At 48.9% G+C, this 17,334-nt stretch overlaps 1 protein-coding gene across 8 annotated transcripts in view; it reads left to right on the top strand.

Moving 5' to 3' along the window:
• Positions 1–17,334, top strand: part of TRAF3IP1 (TRAF3 interacting protein 1) — a 61,232-nt gene that overhangs the window by 40,187 nt on the left and 3,711 nt on the right. The gene's annotated exons all lie outside the window — the stretch shown is intronic.

Here is a 17,334-nt window from a genome sequence, read left to right as displayed (position 1 = left end):
AGGTCCCCTCTTCAGAGGGGCGTTGCCTGTCTGCTGGCTACGCTGGTCCTCCATGCAGCCATCACCTGCCAGTCTCTGGCCCGACTGTTCTCTTCCTGATGTCAGTCGCCATGAAGAATGCAGGAACTGTAGGGTGAAATTTGTCGAATTCTTGGGTGTGTCTTTGGGTTGACTCATCTTTGGGTGAGGCCCAGCTTGAGCCCAGCCTCATGGTGGCGTCTGCATCCACGCTCCTGCCTCAAGGGTTTGTGGGACCCCACTTCCTATATTTGAATGTCCTTTGCCCTTCCTGTCCTTGGGCACACTCCTCATGTTCATTGTTAATTCTATGGAGTTCATTTCCTGCTGAGATCTCTGACATTCTGGCTACTTCCAGTTACAGGTCTTAATTCTTCTCCAGCTCACACGCCAACCAGGAAATCCACTGGGGTTCCCATCGCCCAGTAACAGCCTTTTGGGGTTAATGGTTAATTTGGCTGCGATTGTTTTATCTGATATCTTTGGAGCTGTGGTCTGAATTTAGAAGTCCAAATATATAAAAATGAAACTGGAGCCAAACTTGTAAGGAAAGATTGGAGCAATAGGCTCAATAGAAAAATGATAAATATTTTAGAAGAATTTAAAATGGCAGATTCTCCTAGTTAAGAGAGGGATGGAAAGGAAACGCAAAATAATTTAATAATCCTAATGGGCATTGCCAGCTATGATTGGGGAGAGAGAAAAATACTTTAAAAGTGTATTTTAAAACTTAGGTTCATTCGCTGCCACTGCCTATATCATGGGAGGCAATTGTAAAACAAAGCAAGTGAACTTTAGAACCTTGTATCCTTTGAAATTTACTTAAGGTACATCTGCTCAGAGCAGTCTATGAGACCCATCCAGAGAGAGTTTGTTGGATATTGGACCCACGGGTCCGTCTTTGGGCAGGATGCCGGGGTGGATGTGTTTGAAACATTCTCAGCTGATTCAGAGGCACAGCCAGGAACGCAAGGATACCTTTGAGCTTCTGCTTCAGGTGGTCACTCATCCCTGGGGGTGTGCGGTGGGAGCTGCTTGACCTGTGCTCCTGGTACAGGCGCACAAGGGCTGGCCACGTTAAACTCTCAGAAGGCCCAGGGCCTTCATGCTTGGGGAGGAAGGAGCCCGTCCTCTCCCCCATCCTCCTGGACCTGGCTCATTTGGGTGGGGAGCTGGGGAGCTATGCACTTGAGGCAGACCTAAAAGCATCATCCTAACCAACAGTGTGCACCCCCCACCTGCGCTGTGTGTCCCAGGCCCGGCGCCTTCCTCCTGCTGACATGCAGGGTGTGTGTCTGCCCAGCTTGCTGTGTTGCGGGGGCAGGGGGGGAAAGGGTTGTGTCCTGTGGGCCGTGGCTTGCATGAGCCCAGCCCCTCCATCCTTCTACACTTACCCCAGGGTTCTCCCCGCTTGCCCAAGGTGACAGCATCCTAACAGTATTTTTTTTAATAAAAAATGCCTGCACATACCTTTTTAATCTCTGAGCTCCTGAGAAATCTAAATAGCAAATACAGGATTTAAAGAGGCCAAGGGAACATGAGATGTAATGAAAATGGCGTAAAAGGATGTTAGTAACTTTGTCCTTGAGGATTTATCAGTTGCCTCTTTAACTGTGGGCACTGTGGCCGTGGAGATGTCATGGATGGAAAGCACAGTCCTCCTGGGAATGTCTTCTCTAGATTCAAATTCCTCTGTGTGCTCGATTCCAGTTTTCTCCGCCTGGCACCTCTGGTCTGGTTTTCTGAGGGTACTCCTGGAGTCATCTGTCCTCTTTATAAAATTTTGGTTCACGGGTTTTCTTGCCTCGATGGCAGGACTCAGTAGGATGCTTGACAGTTTTCCAGAATTCTGTCTCCACGGAACTTCTAGGCCAGATACACAGCTTGGAGCCCAGGAGTTTGCCTTCCCCCCTCCTATTAGTGATTTCTTACTTGCTGGGGTCCAGCCCCGGTGGATCCAGGGTAATTCGAAGGGGAGACGGAGTTGGCGAGGAAAAACTTACTTATTTAGAGATATAAGAGAGATTAGGAAAGAATAGTAGGAAAATGAGTGGAGAAAAGAGGCTGAATAACTTGGTTTATGCGGAAAACTAATAAAACCTCGAGACAAGAAGTTTGCACTATCTACATTAGGCCACCGGTGCCCACTTGAATAGCGGAGGGTGCCCCGCCTTGGGCTCCCTCTCGCGTGGGTCTTAGAAGCCAGGACAAGTAAGTAGACGTGGTGAGCCTCCACGCTCCAGACGGGAATTCAGCCTGAAAGGGAGAGGGAGGGAGAGGGAGAAAGAGAGAGAGAGAGAGAGAGAGATTCGACATGGGGGAAACCAGTCTTTCCAGTGACTGGCCCATCCTTTATTGTCCGGAAAGGCTTTTTATACTTTTGGTTGTACATAGAGGTCAATGGATAATACAAAATCATGCAGTGTCAGCAGCCCTGACTTTTACCGAGACCAGGCTTTCTCTCTGCATACCTAGCTGTATGTATACACAAGTCTTAGGTGATTTACATCATCTTCTGGCCAGAAGGCCAATTAACATTTTACAGCCCTTTTCTGATAAGGGTAATAGTGTTGTTCTTCCCAAAGTCTGGTGCCACTCTCAGAAAGCGCTAAATAAAGTTACATTCTTACATAGCAAGGACACAACAATTTATAACAAAGAAGAGTACAGTGATTTATAACAAAGAGAAAGTTTATTAACTCAAAAGTCTAGTGTTGCTAACATCAAAAACTACTATATTCCTTTTTCTATATCCCAATTACATTGATTAATATCCTTCAGGTGCCTAAAAGATAAAGAATATGGAAAAAAAAAAGAATATGGAGGCCCGGCAGCAGTCATTGACTCAACAGTGAAAACCCTCTACCAATATAATTCTTAGCTCTTTAAAAAAGGCTCTGTATCTTTAAGATGTTTTAAGCTTCGTGCCTCTCGCGGTTGGGGGCTGTAAACAATCACAAGTTGTAAAAGTCCAGACAGACCAGTCAGGTAAGCTAGAAAGCCATCAGAGGGTTTTAAGCTGAGACATTCTTTTTATATGCAGGAGGCTAATTGGAGCTCTAAGTTAACTTTTTCCAGAGAAAGGTGGTGGGGGACAGCCCCTGTTAATGTCAGAAGAGTGGAAAGCACAGCACAGTAAAGCAGGCAGACTCTGGTTTTTGGGGGTAGATGCTCAGGAAAATCCAGGGGGAACCCCTGAAGCCAGATCACGCCTTTGCATACGTCAGGCTTCCTTCCTCATGACCCTTGCCACGGGCGGGATTCCTCATGCTGGCTCCCGGCACTTACTCTATCTAGGTGCTCCAGTGTTGGGAGCATATGTATGTGGTTGCTGTAACCCCTTGATGAACTGACCACTTATATGCAGTATGTCATTATATTCTGGCCATTTTGGTCACTTGTCGCAGTTATTGGCTTAAAGTCTATTGGGTCGGCCAAAAGTATGGATAGCCCTGCTCTCCTTTGGTTTCTATTTTTGTGGAATATCTTTTCCTGTCCCTTCACCTTGAGCCTCTGTATGTCTTTACAGATGAAGTGAATCTCCTGTAGGCAGCAGATACTTGAGTCTTGCTTTATCTCTCCCACCCACTCTCTGCCTTTCCCCACCCCCCAGTTTTACTGAGATATAATTGACATATAGCACTGTGTATTTTAAGGTATACAGCGTAATGGCTTGACTTAAATATATGGTGAAATAATTGCCAGAACAGGTTAGCTAACACCCATCATCTCATATAGATAGGAAAAAAGAAGGAAGTCTCTTCCTTGTTGTTGAGAACTCCTAGGGTCTACTCTCCTGACAGCTGTCAGATGTGATGTACACTGTTCACTGTAGTCGTCACTGAACAGCACGTTCCCAGTATTTATTTGTCTAATAGCTGGAATTTGGTGCCTCCAGTTCCCTCTCCCCTCACCCCCTGCCATACAGCACTTGTCTTTCTCTTGTCTTTTAGATTGGGGAGTTTAATCCATTTACGTGTAGAATAATTGTGCTATTTCAAATCCTAAAAGATGATGCTGTTAAAATACAGCTCTCAATATGCCAGCAAATTTGGAAAACTCAGCAGTGGCCACAGGACTGGAAAATATCAGTTTTCATTCCAATCCCAAAGAAAAGAAAGAAAGAAAGTGAAGTCGCTCAGTCGTGTCCAACTCTTTGTGACCCCATGGACTGTAGCCTACCAGGCTCCTCCATCCATGGGATTTTCCAGGCAAGAGTACTGGAGTGGGTTGCCATTTCCTTCTCCAGAGTATCTTCCTGAACCAGGGGTTGAACCCAGATCTCCCGCATCGTAGGCAGATGTTTACCATCTGAGCCACTGGGGAAGTCAATCCCAAAGAAGGGCAATGCCAAAGAAAGTCCAAACTACTGCACAATTGTGCTCATTTTACGTACTGGCCAGGTAGTGCTTAAAACCCTTCAGGCCAGGCTTCAACAGAACATGAACCAAGAACTTGCAGATGTACAAGCTGGGTTCAGAAAAGACACAGGAACCAGGGATCAAATTACCAACATCCGTTGGATCATACAGAAAGCAAGAGAATCTATTGATTATGCCAAAGCCTTTGTGTGGATCACAACAAACTGTGGAAAATTCTTCAAGAGATGGGAATACCAGCAGCCCACCTTACCTGCCTCCTGAGAAACCTGTATGCAGGTCAAGAAGGCAATAGTTAGAACCAGACATGGAACAATGGACTGGTTCCAAATTGAGAAAGGAGTTCATCAAGGGTGTATATCGTCATCCTGCTTATTTAACTTATATGCAGAGTACATCATGCCAAATGCTGGGCTGGATGAAGCACAAGCTGGAATCAAGATTGCCAGGAGAAATATCAATAACCTCAGACATGCAGACGACACCACCCTTACGGCAGAAAGTGAAGAGGAACTGAAGAGCCTCTTGATGAAGCTAAGAGGAGAGTGAAAAAGCTGGCTTAAAACTCAGAATTCAGAAAACTAAGATCATGGCATCTGGTCCCATCCCTTCATGACAAATTGAAGGGGAACCAAGGGAAACAGTGACAGGCTTTATTTTCTTGGGCTCCAAAATCACTGTGGATGCAGACCACAGTTACTAAATTAAAAGACGCTTGCTCCTTGGAAGAAAAGCTATGACCAGCCTAGAAAGCATATTAAAAAGCAGAGACATCACTTGGCCAACAAATATGTGTGTAGTCCAAGCTGTGGTTTTTCCAGTAGTCATGTATGGATGTGAGAGTTGGGCCATAAAGAAGTCTGAGTGCCAAATAATAATGCTTTCAAACTGTGGTGCTGGAGAAGACTCCTGAGAGTGCCTTGGACTGCAAGGAGATCCAACCAGTCAATCCTAAAGGAGATGAGTCCTGGATATTCTTTGGAAGGACTGATGCTGAAGCTCCAGTACTTTGGCCACCTGATGCAAAGAGCTGACTCATTGGAAAAGACCCTGCTGCTGGGAAAGATTGAAGGCAGGAGAAGAAGGGGGCGGCAGAGAATGAGATGGTTGGATGATATCACGGATTCAGTGGACGTGAGCTTGAGCAAGCTCAGGGAGATGGTGAAGGACAGGGAAGCCTGGTGTGCTGCGGTCCGTGGGGTCACAAAGAGTCGGACGCAACTGAGCGACTGAGCAACAACGCAGTTCTTACTAATGCCGCCCTGTTGCTGTTGTGGCTTTCTGTAGTTCCCGTGTTCCTTTTTCTTATCTTTTTTGCCTGCCTCTGTGAATGCATGTCTTTCCATAGTGGTATGCCGTGGTTCTCTTCTCTTTATCCTTTGTGTATCTACTGTAGGTTTTTGCTCTGTGATTATTTTGAAACTTACCTAAAACATCTTGGAGATATAACAGTCTATTTTACACTGATAGCAACTTAACATCAATTGTGTACAAAAACTCTATGCTTTTACCGCCCCCCCTTCATATGTTTTTGATGTTATGGTCTACCTCTTTTTATATTCTTTATTAGCAAATTTATTGTGACTTTAGTTATTTTTACTACTTTATCTCAAACCTTCATGCTAGAGTTAAGTGATTAATACCTCCATCATATTATAGCATTAGAGTATTTTAAATTTCACTGTATACTTATCTTCACCATTATGTTGTATGTTTTCTTGTTACTAATTAGTAGCCTTTTGTTTCAGTCTGAAGCGCTCCTTTCAGTGTTTCTCCTAAAGCAGGTCTGGTAGTGATGAACTCCCTCAACTTTTGTTCGTCTGGGAAAGTCTCACCTCTCCTTTATTTCTGAAGGATAGCTTTGTTGGATAGAGTATTCTCGACGGGTCTTTTTTTCCCCTTCATCTCTTTGAATATTTTGCCCTATTCTTTTCTGGCCTGTAAAGTTTCTCCTGACAAATCTTCGGATTGCTTTATAGCAGGAAGTTACCAGCTGTTTTAAGAGTCTCTCCTTGTTTTTGATTTTTGACAGTTTTGTTATAATACATCTTAGAGAAGATCTCCTTACTTGTGTGATAAGTTGCTTCAGTCGTGTGTGACTCTTTGAGACCCTATGAACTGTAGCCTGCCAGGCTCCTCTATCCATGGGGATTCTCCAGGCAAGAATACTGGAGTGGGTTGCCATGCCTTCCTCCATGGGATCTTCCTGACCCAGGGATCCAACCCACATCTCTCATGTTTCCTGCAAAGAGCCTGTAGGCAGGTTTTTTGGTGCGAGTGCCACCTGGGAAGCCCAAGATCTCCCTAAGTGAAGTTTGTGTGATGACCTGTGAGCTTCATGAGCTTGGATGCCCACATGTCTTCCAGAGTTAGGAAGTGCTCAGCCACTATCTCTTTAAGGAAGCTTTCTGCCTTTCTCCCTCCATTGCTTGCATAGGCTTTCTTCACTCTTTCCCCCCCTGGACTGGATAATTTTGAAGGTCCTGTCTTCTTCTTACATTCTTCTTCCACTTGAGCTGTTTTTTTGTTGACGCTCTGGTCACATTTTTCATTTCAGTCACTATGTTATTCAGCTCCAGAATTTCTGTTTCTCCTTGGGAAACTTATTTTTCCCTGTGTTGTTTTCCTGATTTGTTGAATTGTCTTTTTATGCAGCTCATCAAACTTCCTTAAAATAGCTGTTTTGGGTTCTCTGTTGGCTATCTTGCAGATCCCCATGTCTGTGGAGTCAGTCACACTGGAAGCACACTAGTGGTGCTATATTTCCTTGATTTTTCATGTTCCTTGCGCCTTATGTTGCTGTCCTCCCATCAGAAGTAGCAGCAGCCCCTCCAGCCTTTACTGACCGACTTGGGAGATAAATACTCCACCAGCACTGCTGGGGAGCCCGAGGCTTGCTCACCTCCTTTGGATGTACTCTCTCCTGCTTCCTGGTCGCCCCTTGCAGAGCTCCTCCACTTCGCTGCCTGCTCTGTGTGCTGCAGCTCCACGCCGGGTACTCACAGCCTCCCTCTGCCTTCCCAGGAGTGGAGCCAATGCTGAAGGTGTGGTCTCTCCCTTTGCAGACTCAGGATGGCTTTCTGCTCGAGTTCACTATCTGTCCCTCAAAGCTCATGGTCACCACCGTAGGGATCGCTCACAGGGAGCAACTAGAGAACGCTCTCGTGCAGCAACAAAGACCCAGAGCAACCAAGGAAAGAGAGAGAATAAATGGCGCTGTAAAATTCAGCGTCCACTGTTACTGGAAGCTCGCAGTGAGCTGGGGTAGGAAGGTACTTCTGGCCACAAGAGGGAGAGGTCCTGCACGGAGCAGTCAGCATCCTACACAGCGGGATGGGGCTGTGGCTGTCTCCATGGAATTCAGGAGCAAGGATGTGACGTGAGACCTGGCTGAGGCCCTCTGGAGGGCTAGCCGCTGCAAAGAGAAATGTGGCTGAATTCTGGAAAGGAGACGGGGTTGTCGTCATTTGAAGATGATAGCGGTCTACCAAGTCAGTCAACCCCTTAAACTTTAAATATGTTTAAAAAATTCGTAAGGTGGCCAGGGACAAAATAAATACACAGAAGTCAGTATTTTTCGTCTATGTCAGCAATAGCCAGCTGGAAACAATGTGGATCAAGCTCTTCCTCCAGAACTGGAAGCAAAAACGTAAATTTCTGCAGCACGGGTGCGTTTAGTAAGAGTTTATAGCAACTGTATCGAGAAGCCACAGAATTCTACTCAGAAATATAAAAGGCTTGGAAGAAGTCATGAGAGACGTTGTGTTCTGCACAGAAACTCAATATTATAGAGATGGCACTTCTCTCAAATTAACTTATGAGTGTAATGCTGTCCCAATAAATGTTCAATGGATGTTTTGGAATTTGGTGAAGGGTATTCTGAAGTTTCTGTGAGGAGCTTCCCTGGTGGCCCATTGGTTAAGATTCTGCCTTCCAGTGCAGGGGGTGCAAGTTCGATCCCTGACTGGGGAACTAAGATCCCACTTGCTGCGCAGTGCGGCCAAAATAAAAAAAGTTTTATCTCAAAGAATAAATACATGGTCATAGCCTTTCATAAGGAGAAGGCAATGGCACCCCATGCCAGTACTCTTGCCTGGAGAGTCCCATGGACAGAGGAGCCTGGTGGGCTACAGTCCATGGGGTCGCTAAGAGTTGGACACGACTGAGCGACTTCACTTTCACTTTTCACGTTCATGCGGTGGAGAAGGAAACGGCAACCCACTCCAGTGTTCTTGCCTGGAGAATCCCAGGGACGGGGGAGCCTGGTGGGCTGCCATCTATGGGGTCACACAGAGTCGGACACAGCTGAAGCGACTTAGCAGCAGCAGCAGCAGCAGCAGCAGCAGCAGCCTTTCATAAAAATGTTCGAAAGGACCAGTTTTAGGCCAGTAATGTATTCTTCATTTTCATCCCTTTAAGTAGAGAAGGAATCTTTTTAGCTGGGAGTCTGAGCTCTACGTTTCCCTGTTGCGTGCTCTGTTGGTGTTGTTTTGATCTGTTTTCCATGTGACAAGATGATTTGTAAATTATTTCCATTTCGGGGTCAGTCAGAAAGACCTGTCCGAAGTTGCGTCTTCTCTATTCTGTGCAGTAGCCTTGGGCTTCAGGTGCAGTGAACTCACACAGCCTTCCGAGAGCATTCCTTGCTCTTTTCCATGGACAGTAATGTCTGTAGAAGTAGCTGACGCTTAATGATCTTTTGATTTCTCTCTGCACCAGGTGCTGGGTGGTTCCACATATGCATTTCTTCTCCTGTCGAAGTTTACCCATTAGTTGTTCTCAGCTGTAGCCGATACAGTCATTCTAACAACAGCTGACGTCAGTACAGCAGTTACTGTCCCTAAGGAGTTTCATCCGTCACTTCCTTTAATCCTCACGGGAACTTACGAGATAGGTGTCATCCCCACTGAGGTTACATAGACGGTCTCAAAGGGAGGATGTCACCCCAGGCCTGCCTGTATCCAGTCTGGGAGTTAGCCGCGTGCTATGCAGCTTCCCGGCTGTGCATTCCAAAGGCTTCCTGCTTGTGTTTTATTTATCTGTAGTGGCCGCAATGAGCAGGATTTTTTTTTTTTTTTTGGCTGCCCGGGGCTTTGTTGCCGCACCCGGGCTTTCTCTAGATGTGGCGAGCGGGGGCTGTTCTTCGTGTTTGGTGCAGGGGCCGCTCACTGCTGTGAGTTCTCTTGCTGCCGACCACAGGTTTATGTGGGCTTCAGCAGCTGCAGAGTGTGGGCTCCGCAGTTCTGTGGCGAGTGGGCTTAGGCGCTCTGCAGCGTGTGGGATCTTCCGTACCAGGGATTGAACCCCTGTCCCTTGCATTGGCAGGCGGATTCTTAACCACTGGACCACAGGGCCACAAGGGAAGTCCCTGTGAGCAGATTTTTAATCACCTGGAAGGTTTTTTTAACAGCATGCCCCTGACTTGGAGCAGTGGCTTTCTCTCTGCTGCTGGTGCTCAGCAGTCATTACCTGTAGCGGTCAGGTTGTGGTAGCACCATTGGAATCAGTGTTGTTGTTGCTGTTTTGCCTGTTATTCTCTTTATTCCTTGACAGATTAATTACAGATTTCAGCTTTTCAGTGCCACATGTGGGTGAGTTAGAATAGTCACAGCACCTTGCTAGGGCGCCATGCCAAAGAAACAGGGCATCTGGGCCCACAGGTACCAGCTCTGGCATCAGAGCACAGAAATACAGTCCTGGCTGGTGAAAAATACCTGATGTACGTTGGTGCAACCACGTCGTAAAGCTCTGTGCCGGGACGTCACCCGCTGAAGCCCGCTGACCCAGCAGTGCCGCTTCTCGCCGTGTGCTGGAGGGTCCTGTGCGCGTGTGTGCTGGGACACGCCTGTGAGACGGCTCAGAGCCGTGTGGTCTGTCGTGCCCCAGGCCAAGAACCACCGCGTGTCCACCAGCACAGCCGTGGATGGGTACGTCGAGCATTCATACGGTCACGTTGCCATTCAGCCGTGCCGAGGGACAGAGGCCGACATACGCGGAAACGTGAGAGAGAGAGTGTGTGTGTGTGTGTGAGATTCCTTCCATCCGTCCTGCGCACGTGGAACAGGCAGGCGGGTATGTGAACAGCAGAGCTGGTCACGCAGACCCGGGACTCGAGCCGGCAGCGGCACCTCGGGCTCTGGGGGCCCTGGCAGGGCTTGCTCTCCTGATGCGGCCGGTGGCTGCAGGTGGCACCGTGTTGTTCTGTCAAGCTGTGCAGTTCTGTCTTTGGTGGTTTCCTGTGTGTTAAACGTTGAAGTGTTTGGTTCCAGACCGTTTTCCCATGTGTTCCGTTTGACCCACACCAGACGTGAACATGTGCTTTGCAGAGAAGTCTGACGACTAACATGTCTCTGGGTGGACAGGACCCTCGGAATAGTCCTCCTGGGGGGTCTCTGCTTTCCTCGGTTGGTTGGGTGCAAGCATTCCTCGGTTTGGGAAGAAGAGGAACTTCTGACAGGCTGTATATGAATCACTTCCTGAGGTCATGGGGGAGCATACTATTTAAAGTAGATGCCCACACGCTCTGATTTATTGCCCCCTCCTCGATTCATCAGGCCATTGTTTATTGGGTTTGCTTAACGTGGGGCAGAGCTCTTCCAGGAGGGCCCAGGACCCCTCAGATCAGCAACCGAGTGGAGGGCAGTGCTGTGCCTGACCCCGCTCCTGAGAGATTCTGGCGAGACCTGCAGGTCAGGGTTTGCAGCATTATTTTAACGATAGTACCTTCTCCTGAAGCCATGTGTTGAAATGTAGAGAAATGAACCTCTCAGGTTAGTGCTTTTTACGTGTATGACTTATTATAATAAATAATTATAAACTTAAAAAGTCACTATAAACACAATTAAATGCCCACAGTTCTGGGGACAAGTACGTGTGTGGCAAATGCAATTAGTACTCAGTCCCAGAGGCACCTGTTCCCCCAAAAGATCCTGGAAAGTCACTTCTTCCAAAGTGTGTGTAAAGTGGCCAGCCAAACGAGGAAACGCTTTGCCAGAGGTCCCCGCTGCCCGACACCAGCTGAGTCAACAGTCTGCAGCCCATGTGAGGAGGGAGCCGCCCGGCAGCAGGCAGGAGGGCGCCGGGGGCGGGCGAGTGTCCCTGTGTCACCTGCAGCGCCCCCACCACGGCCGGGGTGCCGCCCACGGGCCTCAGCTCAGCTCCGAGCCCAGAGCCGCAGCCTTTCCGTGAAGAGCTTCCAGAGCGCGGCTCGTGGGGTGGGCTGTGTGTGTTTTAGAAAGTGACGACAGGAAGCGGCGTGTCAGGGAGGAAGGTGACGCTGCGTGAGTTGGCGCTGACCACCCAGCAGGCGAGTGTCGCCTGCAGGAGCACCACCTGCAGCCTCCCCCGAGGCCGGGCGCCTGTCCTTCGCGCCAGAGACGTTTACGACGGCGGCGACCGTTAGCCCAGGGTTTACTGTGTGCGAGGCACTGGGCTGCTTGCTTTGTTATCCCATCGAATCCTTTCCTGCAGGGTAAATATTAGCATTTCCATTTTATCGTGAGGAGACCGAGGCAGGGCGAGGTCAGGCCGCGCTGCGGAGGCTGTAAAACTTGGAGGCGGGGAGGCCGGCTGGGTCCCCTGCGCTCACGGGTCCACCTCCTGCCCCCTATTCCGCCCACGTTACAGCGGCTTTTAGGCACTATTTGGGCTAATGATACAGTTTCTCTTGTTTTTTTTTTCTCTTCCATTTTCAAAAATTAAGCATATTTCACATGACGAATTCCTATGTGGTGAGTACAGTGGTGGATTCTCAGATTTTACTGTACATATTAAAAGTCTATAAAACTGGGGTCTATAATGGTTACTTGTTTGGAAAGTTGCTGATACAGCAGAACAAGCTGCGTGTAACTCAGAGCCTGTCGTCAGTGGGGGCGCTTTTAAAAGCACAGAGTCAGCCTTGACTTACCCATTCTACCTGCCGCCGCCGCCTTACGTGAGAGCTTGAAAAATGCCAGAATCTTGATATTTTGCAGCAATAGGAAAAGCCTCTCCCAGCTATCATAATCCTACCCAATCTTGTGTTAAAAGTCCTTAACCTCTCAACAGTACGACTGTGACCTTCACAATGTACGTCCCCGGTGGCAGTTGGTGCCAACACAGAATCCTGGCGGAGGCTGGCAGCCCCCCCCCTCCCCTCCGCCCCGGGTGCGCTGTCCCAGGCGGGGCTCGCTGAGCTTAGCAGCTGCTGTGCGCGTTTGTCCCGGTCCTGAGTTCTCTGCCCTGCACGATGCCAGATACATAGGAATTACTTCATATCATCAGGAGTGGTTTTAAGTAGAATTTTAAATGTCTCAATTAAGTCAGTCATCAATATCATCCCTATAATAAAGTTCAGTTCAGTTGCTTAGTCATGCCCAACTCTTTGTGACCCCACGGACTGCAGCACACCAGGCCTCCCTGTCCATCACCAACTCCCAGAGCTTGCTCAAACTCATGTCCATCGAGACGGGGATGCCATCCAACCATCTCATCCTCTGTCGTCCCCTTCTCCTCCTGCCTTCAATCTTTCCCAGCATCAGGGTCTTTTCAAATGAGTCAGCTCTTCACATCAGGTGGCCAAACGATTGGAGTTTCAGTTTCAGCATCAGTCCTTCCAATGAATATTCAGGACTGAATTCCTTTAGGATGGACTGGTTGGATCTCCTTGCAGTCCAAGGGACTCTCAAGAGTCTTCTCCAATACCACAGTTCAAAAGCATCAGTTCTTTGGCACTCAGGCTTCTTTATGGTCCAGCTCTCACATCCATACATGACCACTGGAAAAACCATAGCCTTGATTAGATGGACCTTTGTTGGCAAAGTAATGTCTCTGCTTTTTAATATGCTAAGTTGGTCATAGCTTTTCTTCCAAGGAGCGAGCGTCTTTTAATTTCATCGGTGCAGTCACCATCTGCAGTGATTTTGGAGACCAAGAAAATAAACTCAGCTACTGTTTCCATTGTTTCCCCATCTATTTGCCATAAAGTGATGGGACTGGAAGCCATGATCTTGGTGTTTTGAATATTGAGTTTAAGCCAACTTCTTCACTCTCCTCTTTCACTTTCATCAAGAGGCTCTTTAGTTCTTCTTTGCTTTCTGCCATAAGGGTGGTGTCATCTGTGTATCTGAGGTTATTGATATTTCTTCTGGCAACCTTGATTCCAGCTTGTGCTTCATCTAGCCCGGCACTTCACGTGATGTATTCCGCATATAAATTAAATAAGCAGGGTGACAATATACAGCCTTGATGTACTCCTTTTCTTATTTGGAACCAGTCTGTTGTTCCATGTCCAGTTCTAACTGTTGCTTCCTGAGCTGCATACAGATTTCTCAAGAGGCAGGTCAGGTGCTCTGGTATTCCCATCTCTTGAAGAATTTTCCGCAGTTTGTTGTGATCCACACAGTCAAAGGCTTTAGTGTAGTCAGTGAAGCTGAAGTAGATGTTTTTCTGGAACTCTCTTGCTTTTTAGATAATTCAACAGATGTTGGCAGTTTGATCTCTGTTTTCTGAGTCTTTTCTAAATCCAGCTTGAACATCTGGAAGTTCATGGTTCATGTACTGTTGAAGCCTGGCTTGGAGAATTTTGAGCATTATTTTGCTAGCATGTGAGATGAATGCAGTTGTGTGGTAGTTTGAGCGTTCTTTGACATTGCCTTTCTTTGGGATTGGAATGAAAACTGACCTTTTCCGGTCCTGTGGCCACTGCTGAGTTTTCCAGATTTACTGGCATATTGAGTATAGCACTTTCATAGCATCATTTTTAGGATTTGAAATAGCTCAGCTGAAATTCCATCACCTCCACTCACTTTGTTCATAGTGATGGTTCCTAAGGCCCACTTGACTTCGGACTTCAGGGTATCTGGCTCTAGGTGAGTGATGACGCCATCGTGGTTATCTGGGTCATGAAGATCTTTTTTGTATAGTTCATAATAAAGTAGTCAGTATAATAAGGACAGAACATTTTTTCCTGGGAAGCAATTTATCATTGTATTGATTCATTTTAGTCACTTAGCATTTTAATTCAAAAGCACTTTTATAGCCACTACGTTTTTTAAAAAAAATTGAGGTCATTTTGAGACAACTGTAGATTCAAACGTAGTTGTAAGAGGTAACAGAGACCCCGGGGACCGCTTACTCAGCCCTCCCCGCTGATGACATCTGACGAAGCTGAGTGCAGTGTTGCACCCGGGATGCAGACCTCGATGCCGTCAGGATACGGGACATCTCCAGCATCCCGAGGATCCCGCTTGTCGCCCTGTTGTAACCACACCCGCCCTCTGCCTTCCACCCCACCCTGTCCCAAACCCCTGGCGACTGCTGATCTGGTCTCCGTTTTACAGTGTTATCCTGTTGAGACTGTTATGGAAATGGAATCGTGCAGCGTGTAAATTTTGAGACTGGCTTTTTTTCACTCAGCACAACTCTCAGCGGGTCCATCCAGGTTGTTGTGTGAATCAGCAGCTCATTCCCTTTTCTTGCCAAGTAGTAGTCCATGCTGTGGGTGTGGCACGGTTTCTCTCTTGGCTCCCTGAAGGGCATCTGGGCTGTGCCCAGTGTCTGGCTGCTCTGAGCGAAGCTTCTTCCATAAACACCCTACACAGGCTCTTGCGTCCACACGACTTCACTGCTCCGAGCTCAGTGCCCAGGAGAACAGTCGCTGGCTTGTATGGCGGTTGCACGGTTAATTTTAAAGACCTGGGGAAGCTGTTTCCAGAGCAGCTGTAGCGTTTTGCATTCCCACCAGCCGGGAATGAGGGGTCCAGGCTCTGTATCCTTCCCAGCGTCTGCCGTGGTCTCTGTGTTTCTGATAGGTGTGGGTCCCACTCGTGCTGCGAGCCGCGTTTCCTTGGCGGGGAGTGGCTCTGCGTGTCTCTGCACGTGCGCGTCGGCATCTGTGTGTCGTCTTTGGTGAAGTGTCTGCTCTTTCGTCCGTTTTCCAGCTTGCTTGCTGCTGCTGTCCAGGAGTCTGTGCGCCCTGGGCCCTGCCCCTTGCTGGGCCTGTGACCTGAGCACACGCCCTGTCCGTCTAGCGTGCCTCCCACGCTGTCAGGCTTGTTGCCCACGGACCGTGTTCCGTGGTGACAGCGCCCATGCACCAGCTTTTCCTTCAGCTGATCATGTTTTGGGGTCAAGTCAGAACCGTTCACTTACCTGGCCCCACACCCCGAGGACTTGCCTCTAGGTTTTCCCCAGAGGTTGTGTAGTTTTGCGTTTTGCACCTCGGTCCGTGGCCCGTTCCGGCGTAGGCGCTGCGTAAGGCGTGAGACTCCGGTCAGGCTCCCGTCCTACCTGCGTGCCCAGTAGCGGCGGTCCACGTGGTGAAAGCCTTCTGGACAGAGCACCTTTGTCAGGAGTCAGGCGGGCGTGTTTGTGAGGAGGACCTGGGCTCCCTGCCGTGTCCCCTGGGTCTGGGTGTCCACCCTGCCCTGGCCACACCGTCCTGAGCGCTGTTGCTGTTACGTCCTGAGATCCAGGAGCCCGATGCTTCCCGCGTCGTTCTTCTTCTTCAAAATGTTTCAGCCACGCTAGGCCCTGTGCCTTTCTGTGTAAGTTTCAGGACAGTCTGGTCCACATCTACAAACCGTTTGGGACTGTGATGGGAATTGTATTGAGCCTGTATGTCCATCTGGGGAGAGCTGACATCCGCGCTGTGTGAATCTCGCCGCTGACGGACAGGGTGTGGCTCTTGCTCTTTAGACCTCCTGCGATTTGTTTCATCCACGTTGTGTAGTTTTCAGTACACGAGTTCTGTACATGTTTTGTTAGATTTACGAATAGTACTTCTCTTTTCTGAGCAGTTATAGATGGCGAGAGGAGAAGGCAATGGCACCCCACTCCAGCGCTCTCGCCTGGAAAATCCCACGGACGGAGGAGCCTGGTGGGCTGCAGTCCACGGGGTCGCCAGGAGTCGGACACGACTGAGCGCCTTCACTTTCACTTTTCACTTTCATGCTTTGGAGAAGGAAACGGCAACCCACTCCAGTGTTCTTGCCTGGAGAATCCCAGGGACAGCAGAGCCTGGTGGGCTGCAGTCCATGGGGTCGCACAGAGTCGACACGACTGAAGCGACTCAGCAGCAGCGGCAGCATAGATGGTGATGTATTTTCAACTTTGGTAGCCGTGTGTTCATTGCCAGCAAATGGGAACGGTTCATTGCTGTGTGTTCATCTGGTGTCCCGCAACCTTGCAGAGCTCACTTACTAGTTCCGCGAGCCCTGCCTTCTGTTCGCAGTCCTATTTGTTAAATGCTCCAGTGTGCCAGGCATTGTGTGAAGGCTTCCCACGCGTTTGCTAGAGGCCAGAACACAGTGGGGCTCAAATCTTGACACGTGAGTCTCTCACTCACTTCGTCTGTTCATGTGGCAGGTATTTAAGGAGCACTGACCGGACCCGACGCAGGTTCCTGCCCTCTGGGCTCTTGCTCTAAAACCGGGTTAGGAGTGACGTGAGCGATTGTGTGTCGGTTCGTTAAACTGGTCTAGAAATAAAAGGGGCTGGTCAGTTATGACGCAGTGCAGCTGACTCCTGCTGTCCGTGGGAAAAGCAGGGGCATGTAGTCGGCCTGTGTGGAGTGGGAGCACCGGGGCAGGGGGGCTCCTGAAGAGTGTTGATTTCCCCAGGAAAGGTCTCCAAGCCCAGATGCCTGTTGGTTCTTGAGATTCAGAGATGTCAGTGGTAAAGTCTCATACAAAGGGAATTCTAGGTATTGCTTGTGTCAAAGAGCCCAAGAACCCCTGGCCAAAACCGAGTGAAGGTCTCCGGTTGCCTCCCTCCTCTCCTCCTTCAGCAGCGGCCGTGTGAGCCCTTCTGCCACTGACCCTGCTCCAGGGCCCCAGGCCCCAGGCCGCACGGCCCCAGCCTCCCCTGCTGCCCCGTGGTGCCCCGGCCACGCCCTCCGTCCACACACTCTGGCTCCTCCCTCTGCGGTGGTCCTCCCCTCCCCTCCCCTCCTCTGCTG

This window comes from Ovis aries, chromosome 1, assembly GCF_016772045.2.
Source record: "Ovis aries strain OAR_USU_Benz2616 breed Rambouillet chromosome 1, ARS-UI_Ramb_v3.0, whole genome shotgun sequence".
NCBI classification, from domain to species: domain Eukaryota; kingdom Metazoa; phylum Chordata; class Mammalia; order Artiodactyla; family Bovidae; genus Ovis; species Ovis aries.
The sequence above is the reverse complement of the archived record's forward strand: the minus strand, read 5'-3'. Positions and strand labels throughout refer to the sequence as shown.